At 47.3% G+C, this 20,730-nt stretch overlaps 1 protein-coding gene across 1 annotated transcript in view; it reads right to left on the bottom strand.

The window, feature by feature from the left end:
- The window catches only part of LOC122384473 (NADPH oxidase 5-like), an 82,236-nt gene extending 61,506 nt beyond the window's left edge, over window positions 1–20,730 (bottom strand). The window contains exon 1 of the mRNA XM_043371888.1: window positions 20,577–20,730. The gene's annotated coding sequence lies outside the window, so the exon portion shown is untranslated. The remainder of the gene's footprint in view (window positions 1–20,576) is intronic.

Here is a 20,730-nt window from a genome sequence, read left to right as displayed (position 1 = left end):
ATGGTTTGAGTCACGATTGAAGTCACGGTCGGAGTTACAAAGAGATTTCGCGGTGCTAAACGAGTCACAGTAATCAGAGGCCTTCTGCTTCCGACACGTCCAGGTGGTGAGTTCCGGCGAGGCCAGAACAAATCCCGGCAAGGACCGGTGGTTCCCGGCAGTTTTTCAGCAGAGTGTTCTGTGCAATAAAACAAACTCTGCCTTTTTACCGTCTCTCCCCTTTGTTTACAGGTGTCCGACCATGACACGGCAAACAAGAGAAGTGGACAAACAGTGATGTCAGTTAAGGTATCCTTCAAAGGCGTGTGAGCTCTGATAAGGTACAAAATAGCCGTTTTCACGACGGCCATCTGGTACACATTTGGTGCACATCTGGTACAGATTAGGTGCAGATTTGGTCAAAGCAGGTTCAGCGTGTCTCTTAGCAGCTATCAGCTAGGGTTGTGCTTATTGCTTATATGCCTGCTTTGTCATATCAGAGAGCATCATCGATTAAAATACTGAAATTAATTCATAAAATGAAGATATTTGCTGTAAAAGAAATTAGGTGCAGATTTGGTCAAATCACCTGTGCATTTGCCGGATAGCCCGTCGTGAAAACGGCTAATATCGACAAAAAATATCGACAATCTCGAACATGAAAATATAATGGGAAAATCTTTATTTACACAAAAAAGTATTTATTTTACTTTGCTATACCTCAAGTCGACATTTAGCAGTTACAAGTGACTTTAACCCGCGCCCCGCTGGGCTATTCAGCCATACGCGCCCTGCTGGGGGGGGGGGGGGCAGATTCTGCCCCCCTGTCTAACTTCCGAACCGATGGTCGTAGAAAGACGGGGAAAACGGCAATTGAAAGCTCTCAACAAGGCGGATCTTAAGAGCCCAAAATTTTTTGCTTAAGTAGGTCAGAGGTCAGGTCAAGGTCAGGTCAAGGGTACAAGATGCAAGTTTCTACAATATCGGCCTTGCACCGTGGTTGCCGAGGAATGGACTGAGACTGATTGCCCAAAACGTGTTCTTAGACTACCACGACAATATTCGTTGCATACAATGTCATTCAAAGGTCAAGGTCAAGGTCAGGTCAGGTCAGGTCAGGTCACCAAAAACAAAATATAGAAAAGGGCATGTGCGACACATGTTTTATGGGTCATTTTACTCATCGAATTCAATAAGCACACTCAATAAGTGATATGGATCACCTCTGGATGAATTTCATGTCGAGGTCAGGTCAAGGTCAGGTCAAGTGAGGTCAAATTTTGAAGTTGGTTGTTAAGGCCTGAAAAGGTGTCTATCTGATTCGGTTTTTCACGGCGAATCGAATGGTGCTATTTTTTGTTTCCGTACGAGTTCTAGAACTTCAAAAAAAAATCATTTTCTCAAAATTTTTGTGTTTCGTGACGTCACAAAATTTTGAATAACTCCCACATATTTGAACCGATTCTTCTAAAAATTGGTATGTAGGTGCACATAGATCACTTCTCTGACATATATTCCGGTTTTTTCGATACACTCAAAATTTTGGATTTTATATTTATTTTTCCAAAAAAGTCAGTTTTTTTTAGAAAAAAATTTGGGCCAAAATCCAAAATTTTCAAAAAACCGAGATAGCCATTTGATAGACAAAGTAGAATCACGTATAACCTTTTTTGTTACGTCTTGATTCCTTTAAAAATGTAGATGTTAGCGGCGTTTGAAATTTTGCCGTTTTTGAGGCGAAAATGGCGAACATGACGTCACTAAAACGTCAATTTCTCAAAAAATTTCCGACGGATTTCGCTCAAATTTTCAGGGAACGTGTCAAATTGATGTATAATAAGGTACTGAAAGTTTGACATCGCTGGCGTAACGCGTTTAGAAGTTATTGGCGAAAAACCGGAGGGGGGCAGATTCTGCCCCCCCCCCCAGCAGGGCGCGGGTTAATGTCACACTATCAACAGCGTCGTATTGAATGACATCAGTCCTATATCAAAAGTGAAATGCGATACCGCCTATTATAACCGGTCAGTCAGACTCCGCCTCCGACGGTTATTCACGGTGTTTAGCTCGTGGGGAGGCATGCTTCACCGGGCGGCCTTCAGTTGAATGAGAAACGGCTCACGACCACCAGTCGTAACGACACGCCAAACGGCAGCTGCATTCTCGTGCAGGCGGGAGGGCCACCAACTGCACTGCCCGGCGGGCCAGGAAGCAGTGCGGAGCGTGATAACGCCACAGAAATCCATCGACGAGGTATCACCCGGGTCTGATCTTGCTGTTTGATCTCTGGGCAAGCTATGTTGCCGAGGTAATTATCTCCGTTAAAAGACGGTTTTATCGTAGGTACCAGGAAGCCATGAGAGGACATTGCTCATGCTAACGGTGGTGTTATGTTTTTCTATGTATCTTTGAAATCTACAAGCCTTTGTCGGCGTGACTGCAGCTTGCAAAATCGCATCTCACCTAAATAAAGCCTCTTTAGAGCTAAACAGACGTGATCAATATCAACTCTTTGAGTTTCTATCGTCAGGTCCTTTGAAATGCATGTTTTTTTATAACATGAGGTAGCTTGACATTTAAGATCAGCCGGTGGTCTGCATTGTACATACTTAGCGAGCTATAACTAACATTGCATAAGTGCTGCCCGGAAACAGGGGATAGAAAATGCATATATCAATGCCAAAAAGAAAATGGGCGCTAGCGCCTTTTGACCTATCCACAAAACCCCGAGAGAAGCTTACAATCAACCCTCCTGGCTCTAATCAGCCCCCTCATATCACACTGTTTCATGGTCAGCAAAAGACACCAGACCACACCAAGAACGCCGTATGGGCATTCGATGCCGGGCCGGCATCTTTATCGACTTTCACTGGCCGCGGCCGCCACTGCGGTTAAATCGCCAATGTAGGCACGGCAAACATCTACAGGTTTGCTCACGGCTGGGTCCAACACACCTGAGTTCTCGCTGGCCAAATACCGGTCGGACCTCCCAGACACCCTGTACCGAGTGTATTGGAGAGCTCTCGACTAATGCGCCTTACCGTTAGCGAGGCCTTGATGTAGCGGATGACATGCGACAGGCTGGCGCTCAGAATCGTCACTGAAGCCGTCTCTGGCCAGAAGTTGAACCCCGTCTGCGACTTGAGCTAAGCGGACTTGGCTAACAAAATAGCTGTAAGCTCCCTGGGAGTGCACTCATGTGCCAAATCCGGTCGTAAAGCCAGAATTCGGTAACGATAAGAGCCAAAATCAGTCCTCACAGTATCATGTGGCCTTTATTCTGCGGTCACTTATTAAACTCAGCTGAGATGTTAGTGGGGATGGCGACAGCGTAGTCCCCATTTTTTTTTTTGTGCGTGTGAAATACCGACAAATTGCCCCCTAACATCCGGGGGACTGTGCAGTTCATTTGACCCTACTTTTAGCAGTCTCCTCTGACACATCCAGTATAAGGCCCTGTTCCATTTGTGGTAGTTTACGTGCCCACAGCATACATTTCAGCACGATAGGTACACATAACCCGGTGCAAAGACAGACGGACGATTCCAAGGATTTGGACGCCTCATCTGTAAAAATTGACAGGAATACCGTCACGCTACGTAGCGTTTCATGGAACTCGTTTGTTGTGGCCGTTTTTCATTGTTATACGACACTTGCAGAATAGAACACCTCTTGCAAGCAGCCTGTGGCTGAATTTACCGGCATGCTCTAGGCGGAAGTGTAACAAAAAGTTAACGAATGCATCAGAAATCCCTGAATAGCCAGAACCATCCATAGCTCAAAGCATGTTCTACAACAACCTGTAGCTGCTATTACAACGACGCCACACACAACATGATGCCAAGTAACTGGAGGGGGCATAACGTGTCTAACGTTATGTCTAAGGTCTTGTGACCCCACTCAGTCCTCTGGAGGCGGACTCCCGGCTCAGCTCGGTGACTGGAACTGTTCCCTGGTCACCCAGACGGCGCCCCTTCACGTGCAGCCCCCCCCCCTCCCTCCCATATACACATACTCGTACGTCATCTCACAGTGCGGCTTGGGTTAGGCATACATACACATAGGTCCGAGCCAGTCTCACACGCACCTCTGTGACGGGCCACACATCACCTGTGTATGTTAGTGTTAAGTTATGTACAGAGAGAGGTCAGGCAGAACGGCTGGCCTCCAGCCAACATCACCCAACCCCACCCCTCTCGTGTCTAACGTTGACACAAGTCTGCACCCAATCTGTCAAACGCTCATCAAAGTCACTGAAGGCGACAGCATATCCTCTGCAGCCCTCCCCAGAACGGATGTGCCCCGACTCTCCTGAGCACCCCGCTGGTACGGCTCATCAAAGGCTGAGAGGCGGTCGTGGCGACTGCTCGGCCTCACCCGGCGGCCCCTGCCTGTGACCGCAGGCGGCGCCGCACGACTCGTGACGTAGCCACAGGCTGGACGTGATTGCCAAGCACCCATACAACCGGCGATGAAGCTGTCTTGTTGCTAACTGTGGATAAAAGAGTTTTTAATTGATCTTTGTTTCAACGTAGAACTTATGGATGGTCAAAATATTTTAGTCTAATCAAACTAAGTTCGCCGCTAACGTTTTAACTAAAAGGTAATACTTTCGCAATTCGTTTAGCACACTGTTCTGCAGCGGCCATGCAGCCTGAGTCGATGTATCCCGTACAAAGACCATGCTAATTTTAAGCCGAAAGGTATAGTTAATTACGGGTATCTCCTTGGACTATGTACGCACTCGACTAGGCAGAATCTTTGCCGATTCGCGTGAGCCGATGACGCGAAGATTAGTTGGCTTTGTGAGCTGGCACAGCAGGATTTCAGGCAGCTCGGTGAATCCCGGTTAAGTGGGATCACGCTGTGATATATTAGTTGATGGAATATGCGCCTGACGCACCAATATCTTGTCTGAAGATTAGTGCCAAGGCCAACTTGTATCTTGAATTGGAGCGAAAAGACTACGGTAGAGGTCCTAGTTCAAAAAAGCATTATTAACCCACTTGAGACTCGGACGTGGTCATAACATCCGCCATTTATTATCACCGCGATACTGGTGACTGATGAGCAATCAAAGAAGTCCTGGTTAAGTCTATAAATAGCATCGCTCCCATCGCGGCCGCACGTACCGGAAGGACTTTTCGGCGTCTACACGTGTAGGTTCCTCCGTCTCTATTTCCTTCCCTGCACAGAAGTCATGTCTCTGCAGGGTAGGATAGGTTCCCCCGGCGTCTGCACGATGCCGGCTGCACACTCGGGCCGGATGTGATCCCCGAGCCACAGGCCGGCCGGGCCGCGGCACTTCCGCCGCCGACACCGGTCAGAGGACGGTCGTCACAGGACATTGCACGATTTCCCGTATTTTCGGAAACGAGCGAAGCAACGTCTTCCTTATCATTCCACCTCATCAGCCATCGCAAGTTTCAAAAGAAGTTTTGGTAAGATGGTTTGTAATAGAACAATTAGTCTGCACTAGGCTCATTCACCGAAACGAAGGATGTTTATTTATTTAACACAGTCATTGAGCACTCCTGCCCGCCGCCGCTGCCGCCGCCGATCTGTCTGACATCATTCGATCATGACGCGTCTGGATTCGATGACGTCACGCGCCCCAGGGTTGGTCTGCGGCTGGTGCAGATGAAACTGACCACTCGGGGAATTGCCCGGCACCCTGTGTACCGTCGTGCCGCCGTCAGGGGCCGGCCGGTTGGTTTGGTGTCCGGTGACCTGTGCTCATTATACCTGAGTGGCCGGTGACCCGGGGCACCGTCACTGCAGTGCAGCCAACAGCTGACGTCTGCTGCCGGCGGGTCACTCCACTACCTGCACTGGAGATTAGAAGCCAGGGAGGCGGGCTGGAGCCTCTGCTGCTGACAACTGGTCCCCACATTACCAGTTCTAGAGAGTGGAGGCCAGGGGCGGCGGGCTGGAGCGTCTGCTGCTGTCACGGCGCGGTCACTGCACTTTCACTGGAGACCAGGGGAGGCGGGGAGAGGCGGCTGGTAGACACTGCAGTGGGACCGGTGCAGGGAGCGCTGGACGTCTGTTGCCTCCGGCCGACCGCGGTGACGCAGCACCGGTGGGTGGACGGACGGGTCACCCGCGGGCCCAGCGGCTAAGCGGCAATCAGCAGCCACTGTCGGAGGCGCTCCGCCCGCGCCGGGACTGCCGCGCTCAGCACACAGTCAGCAGAGCATCAGTTCAATGGAGACTTTGTTTGGGATCAATTCGGTAAAGGTCACCTGCTGCCGTGGCATCTGCAGACATACGGCAAATGAACCCGAGAGAGAGAGAGAGAGAGAGAGAGAGAGAGAGAGAGAGAGAGAGAGAGAGAGAGAGAGAGAGAGAGAGAAAGTTAAGAGAGAGAGAGAGAGAGAGAGAGAGAGAGAGAGAGAGAGAGAGAGAGAGAGAGAGGGAGCTGCGGGTCACATTTTTAAGGCATGTTTTACTTCAGAAATTGCTTCACTCGGGTATTAATGGAAAAGTTTACTTTAGATTATAATAACCAGTAGCGGTGGAACATCTTCAATTAAGGGGGGGGGGGCACTGCCGACTTTTGGTCCTATTCTTTCCATGCAACACCCATAGGGCTAATGTTAAAAAGGCAAAATCAAAGGGGCACGGTGCCCCGGTGCCCCCCCCCCCCCCCGTTGCGCCGCCTATGTATAAAACAAGTCATTAGCCCGCGCTCCACTGGGGTATGTTTTGTAACGCGCCCCAATGGTGGGGGTGAGAGGGGGGCTATTTATAGTCCCCCCCCCCCCCCCCCGCCTTCCCCGTTTAACTCCGAAACTACTGAGGCGATAGTCAAAATCCAAACGGCATCTGATAGCCCTGGAAACACTGTCGAACAAAACCTAATTCTATTGACATCGAGGTCACGATGACGTCACATGACAGGTCAAAGTAAATGACATATAAGCTTTTCTTTTTAACTATTTGGGTTCGGGCCGCCGGCTTACAAGTCAGATCAAGCTCATTTTTGGCTAACAACTAGGGTTACCCGCGTGCTCCGCAACGCGAAGAAGGGTTATTTTTGACCCGTGGGTATTGGGTTGGTCTGTGTCGATTTGGTTGGTATCCACTTCGTTCGATTGCTTTTTGACGGCCACACATTTTGTAGTGAAACAAAAAAGATCCATCGCATCGAGGTGCCCGTGTCGTATTATCATGCGTTCTACTTAAGAATGATTCGAAAACTGGCGTGAAGTCTTTTGAGGGCCATCGATGAATTTCGCTAAAAATGGCAATGTAATGGTTTGGAACATTTACATTTTTAAGAATACTGTTGCCCTCATGCAAAAATGAAGAGTGAATATTGGATATAATTGAATGCTCTTTCCAACGGTGCCATTTTTAATTGCCAAAGGTATCAGGTTATGCAGCAAACCCCGTGTGATTAATAAAGTGGCACAAAATTGACAAACACCATTTTCTCCTGTGATTTGCACCACCTTGATTTGCATCAATCAGCTTTTCACAATTTTTATATGAGAGGCGGTACCTTTCTCTTGCAAATAGGCGTTGATTCAACTCGCTCCATTTAACGGTCACCTAAAAATAAAATTAATTCCAAAATCCCTCAAAAACCGCAATTTTTCAATTAAAAGTGCCCTCTCCGGTGCACGTGGCGCGTGCTATCCTCTGCATTGCACACCATTCAATAGCCCGTTCAATTCTGTACACGATGCTGTTTTCCCCGTGCCGGTCGGACCCCTGGTCACCAAGATATTGCACGGGAACTGGACCCGTGTCGGCCAAAATTAGCCGTTTTCGCCCGATTTTGCACGCCGATTTATACATGTAAAGTCTATGACGCGAATTTGCACTTTTTGAGCACGCGCCACGCGCTCCCTATCAATCCGATCGAGTTGAGACCCCTCAAAGGCACGTCGCGCATCCTTGATCTATAAGTTGTGCAAATTTCAGCGGGCTAGGTGCAACGGTCTGGCCTGTAGTCCACGCAAAGCACCACCAAGTCGGGACCTCGGTAACGGACAGACGCACCCTCCTCAAATAGTAATATAGATTTGGGAATATATTTCCAAGTTACCCTTAGTGTTTCGAATTGGTACTTCTAATTTTTCAGTCCAAGGCCAGGTCATCCTGGGTCACGGAAATTTATATCATACATCGGTCACCTAACAAATGTTTTATGGTTCATTTAGGCCATAGCTTTCAAAATCAGTGTCGTCTGTGTCATTTGAGACCATTTTCAGCTGAATATAGTTAAGGTCAGGTCACTTTCAGGTAAAAAAAGATCGAACTTTAAAGCTAAACTTCAAAAAGTGTCTATTCTATGCAGTTTCAGCTCAAGGTATTTTTTTTACTACAAAGCGTATAAATTAGCTATTTTTGAAGATATCGGGCTAAAATTCGTTGGCGTTGGTCATCCGTATGTGTTCTATCACATATTTTCCGTTTTTTACGAAAAGTTATAAACTCATATTGAAAAAAAAAAAATCGATGATATAATTTTTAATTTTTGATATATCATTGTTGAAAAATTCAAAATTTTGAAATTCCGAGATAGCAGTTTGATAGCCCAGTGTATTCTGAGTCCTCTCATACAAAAACAATTTGAATGAACCCATAGTTCATTCAATTAAAAGTTAACCCTCGCCCGTAAACGGTGTTTTGCCACCTTCGCCCATGCAGGGGGGGTTGGTGCGACCCCCCCTGGCGTTTGAAAACGAAGCGTTGTAGAGCTTAGCGGAAAATACCAACGGATTGCTCTCAACGAGATCTCGCGATTGGTGGTATATTTTTTGGTCCTAGGTCAACATTTGACCTACTTATGACCGGTCAAAGGTCAAATTTTCGGAAAAAAATCTAACTTTTTCAGAGTTCCGCGCCGATTGCGGCAAAACGGTAAGAGATATCGATTTGAAACCTTCACTATTGTGATCCTTGATCAATTTTCTATCGTTTGGTGTGTATTGCGATGTCATAACTCTAAAAATGATGCGTTGGGAGCATCGGAAGTCTGCAAGGTCATTTGTGCATTGGGTCACGTCAGGCGTGTGACGTCACTGACCTGACCCTGACCCAAAATGAACTACTAGAAACAACCGACGATGCCTGAAATGGATAGTAAATTCGAATTCAGGGCATCAAAATACCCCGAAAAGGCATACAAGTGCAAAAAGTCATTACAGGTCAACCGAGGTCACTGACCTTACCTTGACCTTTAGTGACCTTCAAAATGTCAACGGACATTGTGCCAATGTCAAATCAGCCAGTTGTGATTCTAAAACAATCCATCAGTGCGTCAGGTCAGTCGGCATTTATACCAATGTGAAGCAATCTCCGATTTAGAGTAAATCTGGCCGGAGGTTGTTCCCTTTATGACGTCATAACTCCGTGACCTGACATGACCTTAACAAAAAAAATTACCAAAAGTTGCGCAAAGGATGCCCCAAAGGGTACTGAAAATTTGAGCAGGCTATCTGAAACGGTTCGGCGTGTAGCTAAGAAAAACCTCAGGGGGGGGTTGCACCCCCCCCCCTACATGGGCGAGGGTTAAACTCTTGAGAGCGATTGCCAAAGTTAGTTCAATGTTTTGCATAAAAATTGGCCAAACATGACCTCACTGACGTCCTTATCGGCCGATCTATGGTAGCTACGAAATTTTTGCTTGGATACAAGGTGTCAAATTGATGCGGCCAAAGGTAGGCACTGAAAGTTTGGTGTTGATACGTCCAGCAGTTTAGAAGATATTGCAAAAAACGATAGGGGCTGTAATTACCCTCCCCCCCCCCCCTAGTGGGGCGCAGCTTAAGCATTCCTTGCATGGTCAAATATCATTATTGTGGATCAGTTAATCATGCACTCAATAGACAAATAGACTAAGTCTATTTATCATGCACTCAATAGACAAATTAAATCATGCACTCAATAGACAAATAGACTAAATAGACTTTCCTAAGCAAGACAAGAATGGATTGCCCGTCTCCCGGACGCAGTCTACGGAACACATACAGGGGAAGAATGTTTAAAGCTCAATATTGAGTGAAACTAACCAGTTAACCACAATGGTCGACGATTTGTTGCATACGGTATCAGCGCCTTGACACGGGGCTCACACCTCATCGGTCGAGAGTGCACCAGGTTCGTGGAAAGCCTTCATGTTTCATAGCGAAAAAGCCCCTATGACGATTGACGGCGGCAAAGCTATTTTCCTCCCTCAGCTGCCACGTACCCCAAGGGCGATTCATTTGACCCTCTCTGGCGTCATAATCATCAGCTGACGAAGCCCGCGCTAGTCGGAAGGCGCTCTTACTCAGCCAGGATCTATCACGAGCAGGTGACCGGTATCGGCCCGTGGGAACCGCTGCACCTGGCCAAATACGCCCACCGGCGCAGATACAGACGGCGGACGGCGGGATCGACAAGGTCAAGTACATAGCCATGCCGGCTTTTCAGAGAATGCAGGCAAACCTTTGTAAATCTAGACAAGCATCCACTCGCACAAACACACAGACACACAAATATGCTCCCATATAAAGTATGCTTAAAATAATAATTACCTGCAGCCTACTTGCTGCGGTGGATGCTTGCAAGGATCAACAAAGCATTCGTCTTGCCGTATTACGCGTTTCAGAGTTCTTACCAAACAAGTTCACTGTATTAAACGCCCAGTTAACCCGCGCCCAGATGGGGTCTGCCGAGCAACGCGGTCTGATGGGGGGGGCATTTTGCCCCCCCCCCCTCAGATCTCGAGAAACACGCAACATAGCGACAAGCGGTAAACGGTGTTGGATAGCCCCAATGGGGAACTACCTTGTGACCCAATTTCATTGACCTCGGTCAAACCGATGACGTCACAGATCAGGTCAAAGGTCGAATTTTCACCGTTTACAGGCATTTCAAGAAATGCGCTGTAAAATCGTGTAAAATGCATTTCATTGAAAATCATCGATGGGGAAATGTTCTTCAAACACATATTTTGCTATTTGAGGTCACTGATACCAGGTCAGGTCACAGAGGTCAGGTCACTGGGGGGGGGGGTCACAATATGAAAGTGTCGTGTGATACATGTTTTATGGTCCATTTTACATGACAAATGCGATTATGTGGGTCAGACAGACTTTAGGGCCAGCTTAGGTCACGTTTTGGTCAAGGTCAGGTCAAGGTCAGGTCAAGGTCAGGTCAAGGTCAGGTCAAGGTCAGGTCAAATTAGATCAAATTTCAAAGTTGATATTTTTGCATAAAATGGGTATTGATTCGATGCAGCTCGTCACGGGGAGTTCAATGGTGGTCTCCGTTTTGCGCTACGAGGTCAAGAATTGCTACAAATTGAGTTCAAAAATTTGACGTCATCAATTTTTAACAGTTTTTTCGCTATAACTTGGCCAAAAAAAGAGGTATCGATCTAAAATTTTGTATGTATATCGAAGAGCGCAGGGTCTATCACATATATTCCGGTTTTTTCGAAATTCGAAAAAAATGGAAATTTTTTGAGTTTTTCTAAAAAAAAACATTTTTTATTTTTGGGGGTCAAAATCCCAAAATGTTGAAAATCCGAGATGGCAGTTTTGTAGCGCCGTCTTTTCTCTACACAACCACATAAAGAACTTTAAAATTGCTTGTTAACTGTAGAATTGGTGAGCGTTTCAAGATGTCATGTTTTTTGCTCATTTTTACTCGAACATGACCTCAGTTTGACCTCAATAACTCCTGACCTGAGGTGACCTGTGACTTGAAATTTTGTGTGAAGGTGTCAAATTGATGCCCGGTAAGGTACCCAAAATTTGGTGGCGCTGCGCGCCGCCGTTTTCTCGCTATTTAAGAAAAACCACAGGGGGGGCAAAATGCCCCCCCCCATCAGGGCGCGGGTTTAAGTGACTGCCGGCATGGACACGCAATTCCTTCACGCTTAGCCGGGGAATATTGAAGGCACCAACAACATCTCGAGTGAAGAAATCGACCTATGTAGTTCTTGCCGTTCTGCTGCATACGCCGAACGTCGGCTATTTAGAGATAGGTACAGGTCTCGCGGGTTTTAGCGGTAGGTTTTGCACCTAGAAAATTTAGTGTACTTCAGGCTATATCTTCGTCGTCTTAAGCTTTTAAGTGTTGAAGATGCGATCGACTTGTTGGGTAACAAGCCGGCCATGATCATGTAAAATGGCTTCATCGTAGATCGATTAGTTTCTGAGATATAACCGGAAATGTAAAAGTGCAAAACCGCTTAAAGGTAGTGTGCCAGCTTTCCTGGACCGTATGGAGTTAATGGCCCAGATAAGGAGAACCGGATTTTTAGAACTTATCCATACCTTCAAAACTCATGGAAACGTCTTAAATTCTTCAAATTTTGAGTACCCCAGTGCGAAATTCGCCCCGACGGGTTGTCGGTCGTACCCCAACCACATTTCACACCACTATGAACAATAAATGCACACACTGAAATCGCTATTACCGATATGCTCATCCAATCAAGTTTCGATAAACCCGTTCATCATCAGCTCCTGCGGTTTCGAACACGCCTGTTAGGTGGTGCGGTAGACCGCGCCCAAAGCCAGGGCCCCGGTAACGTGAGGTAGCCGAGTCAGGGCAGCGTGCGCTGACCCAAGCCGGAGCCGCGCGTCCTCCCGGTGTCATGTGATAGCCCGGGGCTGCCCGCGGGGATGCGGTAGACCGCGCCCAAAGCTGCGGCCCCGGCTTGGGTCAGCGCACGCTGCCCCGACTCGGCTACCTCACGTTACCGGGGCCCTGGCTTTGGGCGCGGCTTCTGCTCATACTTTGTGGTGCGGTGGTGGTGCGTCGGGCTGCGCGCTCTGACTTCGGCCAAGAAAAATGCGTCAGCTGATCATTGTCATTTCTGCCACTTGCGTGTGGTGAAATGGGGTCATAACTTATGAGACGGCTGTTTCATATCAATTATTTTACATAAAATCATATTTCAAACCATAAATAATGTTCGACAGCCAAATAAAAGAAACAATACCAATACAGGCTTACAGTTTAAGGCTCGACATTGTGTTGTCTACGATTAGACAGCTGATAACTCATTCCCGTACGTCGTATGGTCGTAACACTGTAATGACCTTTGCATTGTCACATGTGCGCCGCATTCGCGATTGTTGCCGACGCCTGTTTGCAGGTGAGCCCACTACAGTTGTTATACATATCTAAAAACCGATAAACTTTTAGGCGAAAAAGGCACTATTCCAGGCCCATTTTTGATTTTTTTGCGATATTAGGTAAAAACAGAAGCTTCTTATCCTAGGAAAAATAAAATGGGAAATCTTTCAAAGGTGGCACACTACCTTTAATCTCGCGAGACCTGTACCTATCACGATAAGTTTTAGGCTTTTAGTTACGAATGGGACTTGATCCCTTATGACTTTATTGGGTCATACCATGACCATTATGACCTATAAGTGAGGTTAGTGTAGTTCGCAAGCCGGATGTTACCAAAGACTGTTCAGCCTTAGCCCCATTCAATCATACACTCGTCGCCAGTCGCGCAGAAATTCGGTCGACTTTCCTCAAATGACGTCATCGCTACCTCCGTCGCCGTAAAAATGGTAGCTAATTGCAGTCCGTCCGGCCGGTACCGTGCTTTGAGGTGATGACGGCTCTCGGTGGGCGTTCGTCACCCACAGAGGGCCGCTCCGAACGGCGGCGGGCCGGGCGTGACCTTGTCGGGGTGGTGTGGGGAGCTGGGAGCTGCAGTCAGATACGCGGTGACCTTGGGTGTCGGGAGGAACGGAAGGACCGCTATACTTCCCTCCGGCGGGTGCAAGCCGCACCGGACGCGGCCAGTCTGTCCGACAGTCTGTCTGTCTGTCTGTCTGTCTGCCAGTCTGTCTGTCTATCAGTCTGTCTGTCTGTCAGTCTGTCCGACAGTCGGTCCAGCTCGCCGCTTTCGGAGTTCAGATGCAATCACATGTTCCATGGGGAAGCAATGTTATATCTTAACAAGTGCTCCAGGACTATTCACAAACTCTGCAGGGCGGAGGGCGTTTTAGTCCCTCGTCATCTTGTTTTGGTACAGGCTGGTCATTTTTTAAATGCAGGCTAAACCACCTCGATGGCGCCATAAGATATCTTCCGAAAAATTAGGTTTGATTGAACCCGGGGAAAACCAGTTAGGTATGTGCTTGTTTATTGTTTATTAATTATCCAGGTAGCCACAGACAAACGCCCATTTACGGCTCCAGTCAGTTCAGTGTAACACATACAAATAACAACACAAAAAACACAAAAACTAAAACAAAACGTACAGTAAGCAAACAGATAATAAAGTGATCGCACAAACACTCAGTCATACAACAGTCAGAGACAACTCTCAGACGTTGTAGGGACTGAGAGTGTTTGAGTACTCCCAGGCATCGCGTCCGAATGAGCTGCCATGAAAAATATCTGCGGCTTGCACGTGCTGTAGCAGCAGATTGCATGAACGAGAGAGACGTGCAATGAAACTGTTTTTTACTGCGTTTACCCTAGCGAAAGGCTCATGCAGTAGACCAGTGTGTCTTGACCGTCTCCCGGGGACTGCCAGACCGAACATAGCCACTAACTGGTCACAGTCGATGCGATGATTGAGTACATTGTATACGAACATTAGATCAGAATGGGCAAAACGACCCTTGATGGACATGGTGTTAAAATGCTGCAGCAGACTAACATATTCCAGTGAAGGACAGTTTGAGCGAGTATTTGCCGCAAGCCACATGAGAAAGCGATGCTGCAGTCTTTCCAGCCTAGCCAGGTGGCTAACGGCAGCTCCGCTACAGATTACGCTGGCGTACTGGAGCACCAACCGGACGTGCGCATTAAACGCACACATCACCGCCCTGTGGTCGAGATTTCGCCCGCGATGACGACATGTCATCTGCATACTACGCATAAGTAAACCAAGCATCTTATTAGCCTTTGCCATTGTTGCGTCAATGTGATGTGCGAAAGTCAACTTTGCATCCAACAGCACACCGAGGTCTCGAATCCGATCACAGCGCTCCAGTTTGTGTCCGTCTAGGGCATATGATGAGAGGATTGGTGAGGTACGCAGGGTAAAGGTCAAACTTAGGTCACGTGCCCTAAGGTCAACTTTTGACCTTTCGACCTTTCGAGGTCAACATACATATGTTTCGATGCGGATCGACGAGAGGATCACGATGGTGCTATTAGTTTGTTCCTAGCTGGGATACCTTGAAAGTTATTCGAGAAAAACTTCATATATATGTAGTGCCGCAATTTTGACTTCCTTTTTGCTCCTGTGACGTCATCTTTGACCTGACCTGAAAATGACCTCAGTAAAAATTATAGACCTTATCCGTGTGTACCCTGCACCGTTTACCGCTTGTCGCTATCTTGCTTTATTCTCGAGATCTCGCTGTCGCTCCCGCTCGTCACGTGACCTAAGGTCAACTTTTGACCTTTCGACCTTTCGAGGCCAACATACATATGTTTCGATGCGGATCGACGAGAGGATCACGATGGTGCTATTGGTTTGTTCCTAGCTGGGATACCTTGAAAGTTATTCGATAAAAACTTCATATATATGTAGTGCCGCAATTTTACCTTCCTTTCTGCTCCTGTGACGTTATCTTTGACCTGACCTGAAAATGACCTCATTAAAAATAATAGACCTTATCCGTTTGTACCCTGCAACGTTTACCGCTTGTCGCTATCTTGCTTTATTCTCGATATCTCGCTGTCGCTTCCGCTCGTAATAATGGACAGGTCATAAAAATGACCTGACCTGAGGTCAACGCAGGGCGATATCCACTTTTTTTATTTTCGCATATGAATGACAATTGATAAGGCTTTAATCGTCATCAGAAAAAATTGCAACTTTCAGTGGGGAAAATATCAAGGTCACTCTTCGAAAAATAGTTCAAAAGGTCACGTGATCAAAATTTTCAAAAATTGAAAATCCGAGATAGCCAAAATGTTTGTTGGCTGATTATGAGTTGAACCACATAAAGTTTTTATCGTAGAAAACCAATAGTTTCTGAGTTATAGGCCGCCAAACATAGGGCTGCAGCGCGACCTCCAGGAATTGCCCGAGGCTATATCTCGGAAACCGTTGTTCGGAGAAAAAAATCCTTGCCACAGCTGGCTTCCCCGCCCATCACAACCCCTTACACCAGTTTTCAACGAAAAATAAAATATGAGGGTGCAAATTTAATTTTTTATTTGTCGATTTGTCGTGGAACGCCCCTATAGTTTCCCCCTCGCGGCTCTTCGGCTAAGTCTATTCTGTCAGTGATTTGAAAATAAAAGACGTGCTATCATCTCTTTGGGCTGTTTTATTTTTCTTTTCCCTCCATCTCTATATTGAAGCTGGGCCTTAATCCGCTAAAGGACGTCACTGTTAACAGGTAGGTAAGGTCAAAATGTTAGTCACATTGTTACAAAAATGCAGAAGTTTTTTCGTGTGAAACATGGTTTTCGATCCATTTTGCATACGAGAAAATAGCCAACTTCACTCATGAGTCATGAGGCTCATCAACTTTGGTCAGTTGAGACCAAGTTCACACCAAGGCCAGGTCAACGTCAGGTCAAACAAAGTTAGTTTTTGCAACTGGTCATATAATATAGGATGTCGCCGTGCGGCTGATCCCAAGGCGAACCTTTGTACGGTCTACGGAATAGAATTCCTATACTCGAGATCAGACGAACCAAGGGAGGCATTGAGGCTCAACGAACCTTATTAGCTCAAAAGAGATCCGAAGAGATCGGTCTAATGAGACCAGTATGGAACCGGAAGTATGTTGAAATTAGGGGGAGACATACGTCTGGGGGCCTCCCTGGTGCGCCGCCGGGCTGGAGCAATCTCCGATGTATGGGAGCTGCTCGATTCGGGTGAAGGTGACTGTCCAGCCCGGGGCAGGTGTTTGAGGCATGGATAAGGATATGTGTGTCATGAGGATTGCTCAGAGGGATTGGAGGGAGATGGCTCAATCCTTTTGCTTGGCAATATGTTTGATCTCAGACTCGAGACTGAACGTTCAACGTTTACACGACTCTGTAGTGAGACGATGACGCCATCTGGAGCCAAACGAGCGGTTGTCAGAAACGAGAGATTATGAGCGCTACCGCCAGGGGTCTGCGGTGCCGATATTGCAGTGCACCGTCAATACGGGACTTTGTCAAAAGAAGAAGGGAGGTGGGGCTAGACTGTGTCTGATCTGTGCCATTTAGGCTGCTGTGAGGGCAGTGAACTGAGGGCTGAGACAGGGGGATGACAGCACCCAGTTAGGTACCTTTATGTGAACCCGACTACACATGCCTACGGATAAGCTCATCGAAAGACTCGCCACCGCTAACCGCCTAGCATAATATATCGGCCTCTCATGCAATCGTAGAAATAGAATCATTGCAATATCTCAGAGTGTTCCTAAGTGAAAGTGTTGCGTAACAACACTCCTGGTCCCGGCTCTGCAGGTAATAAGGAATGGGATCGATCTCCAATCTGTCCAATCACAATAAAGTTGTTTGTGGCCTTCACGGCTGGGAGTTACACGGTCAAGGTGTGACAAGCAGCCGCGGTTAGAGTTACGGCCCACTCAATGTGATCATAACACAGCTCATGTCGACGACGTTTCAGTATCGTTAGCTGCGAGTTTCGTAAGTGAACGGTTTACAAAGGTACTCAACAACGAAAGGTCAATCAGCACAAAAAAAAAGGTTTGCCCGGTAAGCGACTGTCGACTTTAAACGCCAGCGACGAAAATGCTGAAATAAATAAAAAGGCATTCGTTTGAAGATCTAACTGATCTTCCAACTACTGAATAATATAAACAGGTCTTATTACATTGAAAGGCAATGGAATTATATGGTCTTAATTGGTGGAATTATGGCCTTGACATGTTTGTGCTACTTTATCCCAGCGAACAGTTTTCACTGAACAGGTTAAGCTTCGTGGACTGCCTACCAAAGCTGCAGACATTAATTACTGGAAATAAGAATGAAGCGTCGGTGACACGGGTACCAATGAGTCAGCTGACAGTTTCACCCGGTAGCCCACCGCAGCGGGCCTTCAGGGCGTCCCGTCACACACCGCCACACGCGAATCCACGAGTTACCCCACCCGTGAGAGCCGATAAATCCGTCCAGAGCCACCCCGGAGCGACCAACTCGTCCTCGCAGTCGGTTCCCCTCCGCACATGACCCAATTTGCAGCGATTTAGTGCCCGTGCGGCGTCCTGGTTCTGGCCGCCCGTCGCTGGCTCCCGGTTCCGGCTAACACACCGGTGGCTGCAGGTTTCGTGCAGGGCGCGTGTCGGCCCGCCCGCCCCTCTGTGTGCCGGCGGGAGGCGCCGCCGGCCGGCCGGCGTCTCCCGGTCCGTCATTAACGCCGGCACAGGGGCGGAGCTGCCGGCAGCCCGGGCCACGGGGAGGATCGCCGGCCGACCGGAGTGACGGGTCAATCTGAGACCGACACCCAGCGCTGATACGGTCCGTGGTGGGGCGGGACGGCACGGCACGGCACCGACACGGCACTGTGGGAGGCTGCGGGTCATACGGCAATGTGGTGTGCTTTTATTAAAAGCATCGGCTAACTTTTTATCAAAACAGCTTAGCCTGGCTCAATGAAAATATATCAAAATTTACTATTTTAGATACAAGTTTAAAAGACAATACAGCCAGCAACGCATTTGGGTAACCACATCAAGCTCTAATCGGTCGCACCAATAGGCCAGCCCCGGATGGTCCAGCGAAAACTAAAAGACTGAGAACTGAAATACCGGTACAAGGACAGGACTTGCTCGACATTCATACATACTCACTCGTACAATGAGTTTTCAGTCTGCCCAAACGCCGAAAGGCAAGAGATTCTTGGCATTCTGCTGTCAGTGCCGGACGTGAAAACAAACTGACTAATGACGAAAATGGCTGCCTTTTGTTGGTGCCTACGGTACCCGGATGGCCGTGATCAATTGCTGGGAAACTGAGGACGACGAGCTCACTGAACACAGGAAGCGGTGTTACTTCGAAACGGGCCCACATCGGACGAATTATTGAGGGAATGGAAACAGTGGAATCTCTAGAGCACACACAAATATTTGACATATTAGTGGCAGTTTGCAATAGATTCGAGAGTCTAACGTCTACGCGAGCTCTAAAACCTAGAAATTAGCAGATACATGCAATAGAAGTGAAAAACTCTATGCCACAAAAGATATGTTCCTATGTGCCATGGCCTTTGGGACGTGAAGCGTGAGCCCATTTCACGCCACTCCGCGGGCAGGTGCAGAGCGCTACTCTGAGGTGTCTATACAATCATTTGTAGTTACAATTCAGCTGTTAGACGCACTGCGCAGTCCGTGAGAGAATGGGTAGGCGCTTCGAACGGCTGATTAGCCCAATCGTCGGTTTTAGAAGCGGTTTAGTATTTCATCAAATATATCAACATAGCTGTTGGAATTACCCAATATATGGAATTACCCAATATATTAGCATATATCAGATGTTTAATACATGGGTTACCACAAGTCCTCTATTCCACAAACACTCAACACTTTGCCATGATTTAACAGGTAGCGCCAGTTTTGTAGTTCCCTGGTGGAGACACAGCGCGGCGCATAAATTAAAAACAGCAACCGCTGGGAACCAATAAGCCACAAAATAGCCCTTTAGTGCCGTTTAGTTGCCGCTTATTGATCTATTCAAAGGATACAGTAACCATGAAACGTCTCCTAAAGACTATTTATTGCGCATGCTGTCGCCGTCGAAGCGAAGCGGCAGTTATAGATATTTGGTCGCTGAACATCTGGGCAAAGGTCAACGATGAATATCACCGGCTATGTAGGCCAACAGCTCAGTGGTTGTTCCAGTCACTTGTGTCGCAGTTGTTCAAAGCAATAAATAAGGTGCAGTAAACATGTGCAACAGGAAACGCTCATTCGCAAGCCGTTTGTGCAAAAGAGTCCATTCGAGCTGGCAGCAATTTAAGAAGTCACAAGCGCAGCAGAATATCCAAATATATTAAATTTCATTTTCATTGGGAGCTGTGCACACATGTAAGGTCGTGGGATAGGGTCAAACTAAAATAAGAATAGGTATAATGTTTCTAAATTTTGGTAGATATTCTCCCTTTGTATTTATTTGGATCTTGTTTCTATCCCGCTTGTAGGTATGTATAAAGAAAACTATCTACCACGTGTCAATAATAACGTGATGCTAAAACGAATGACGCTGAGCTTCCCGTGTAACGGCGTGTTTCGTTTTCTTTTCAGACCCAGGTTATGTGATATGTGAATTTTGTTCCACATATGCTTCCACATCTGGCACTAGCTTATGCGGACATTTAATTTTATAATCTGGTCCGTAAAACCAAGTGTGAGTAGGCATGCACTCAACTTCACGGGTTATAATGCGTCAAGATTAACTTCACATTTTACCATTGTGTGCTATGCTATGCGGCTATACCCTTGCTTAAAAAAAGCACAGACTGAAAGACAGACATTCACATTCCTCGATACTCAAAACGTTATACGTCTTTTCATATTGGAAGCTAATGGTTTGACATTGCACTGGATAATGGACATTGGATTTGGACATATTAATATCTATCGGATCATGTATCGACACGCTAGCATTTTTTAGTCCTCATGCACCAGTGTTCTGTACATCACCTGTGCTGGCCACTGTTGATGTCGTCCTGCTCCGACACGACACCGGAAACCGAACACCGAACCCGAACCCTCAGCGCACGCACGAGGCGACGCGCGCCGCCCCTGGAGAGACAGCGGAGACTGCAGTGGCCGCAGACGGCGCTACCACCAGACC

This window comes from Amphibalanus amphitrite, unplaced genomic scaffold, assembly GCF_019059575.1.
Source record: "Amphibalanus amphitrite isolate SeventyFive unplaced genomic scaffold, NRLGWU_Aamphi_draft 000191F_arrow, whole genome shotgun sequence".
Classification (NCBI taxonomy): domain Eukaryota; kingdom Metazoa; phylum Arthropoda; class Thecostraca; order Balanomorpha; family Balanidae; genus Amphibalanus; species Amphibalanus amphitrite.
This window is presented reverse-complemented; position numbering and strand designations above follow the sequence as displayed.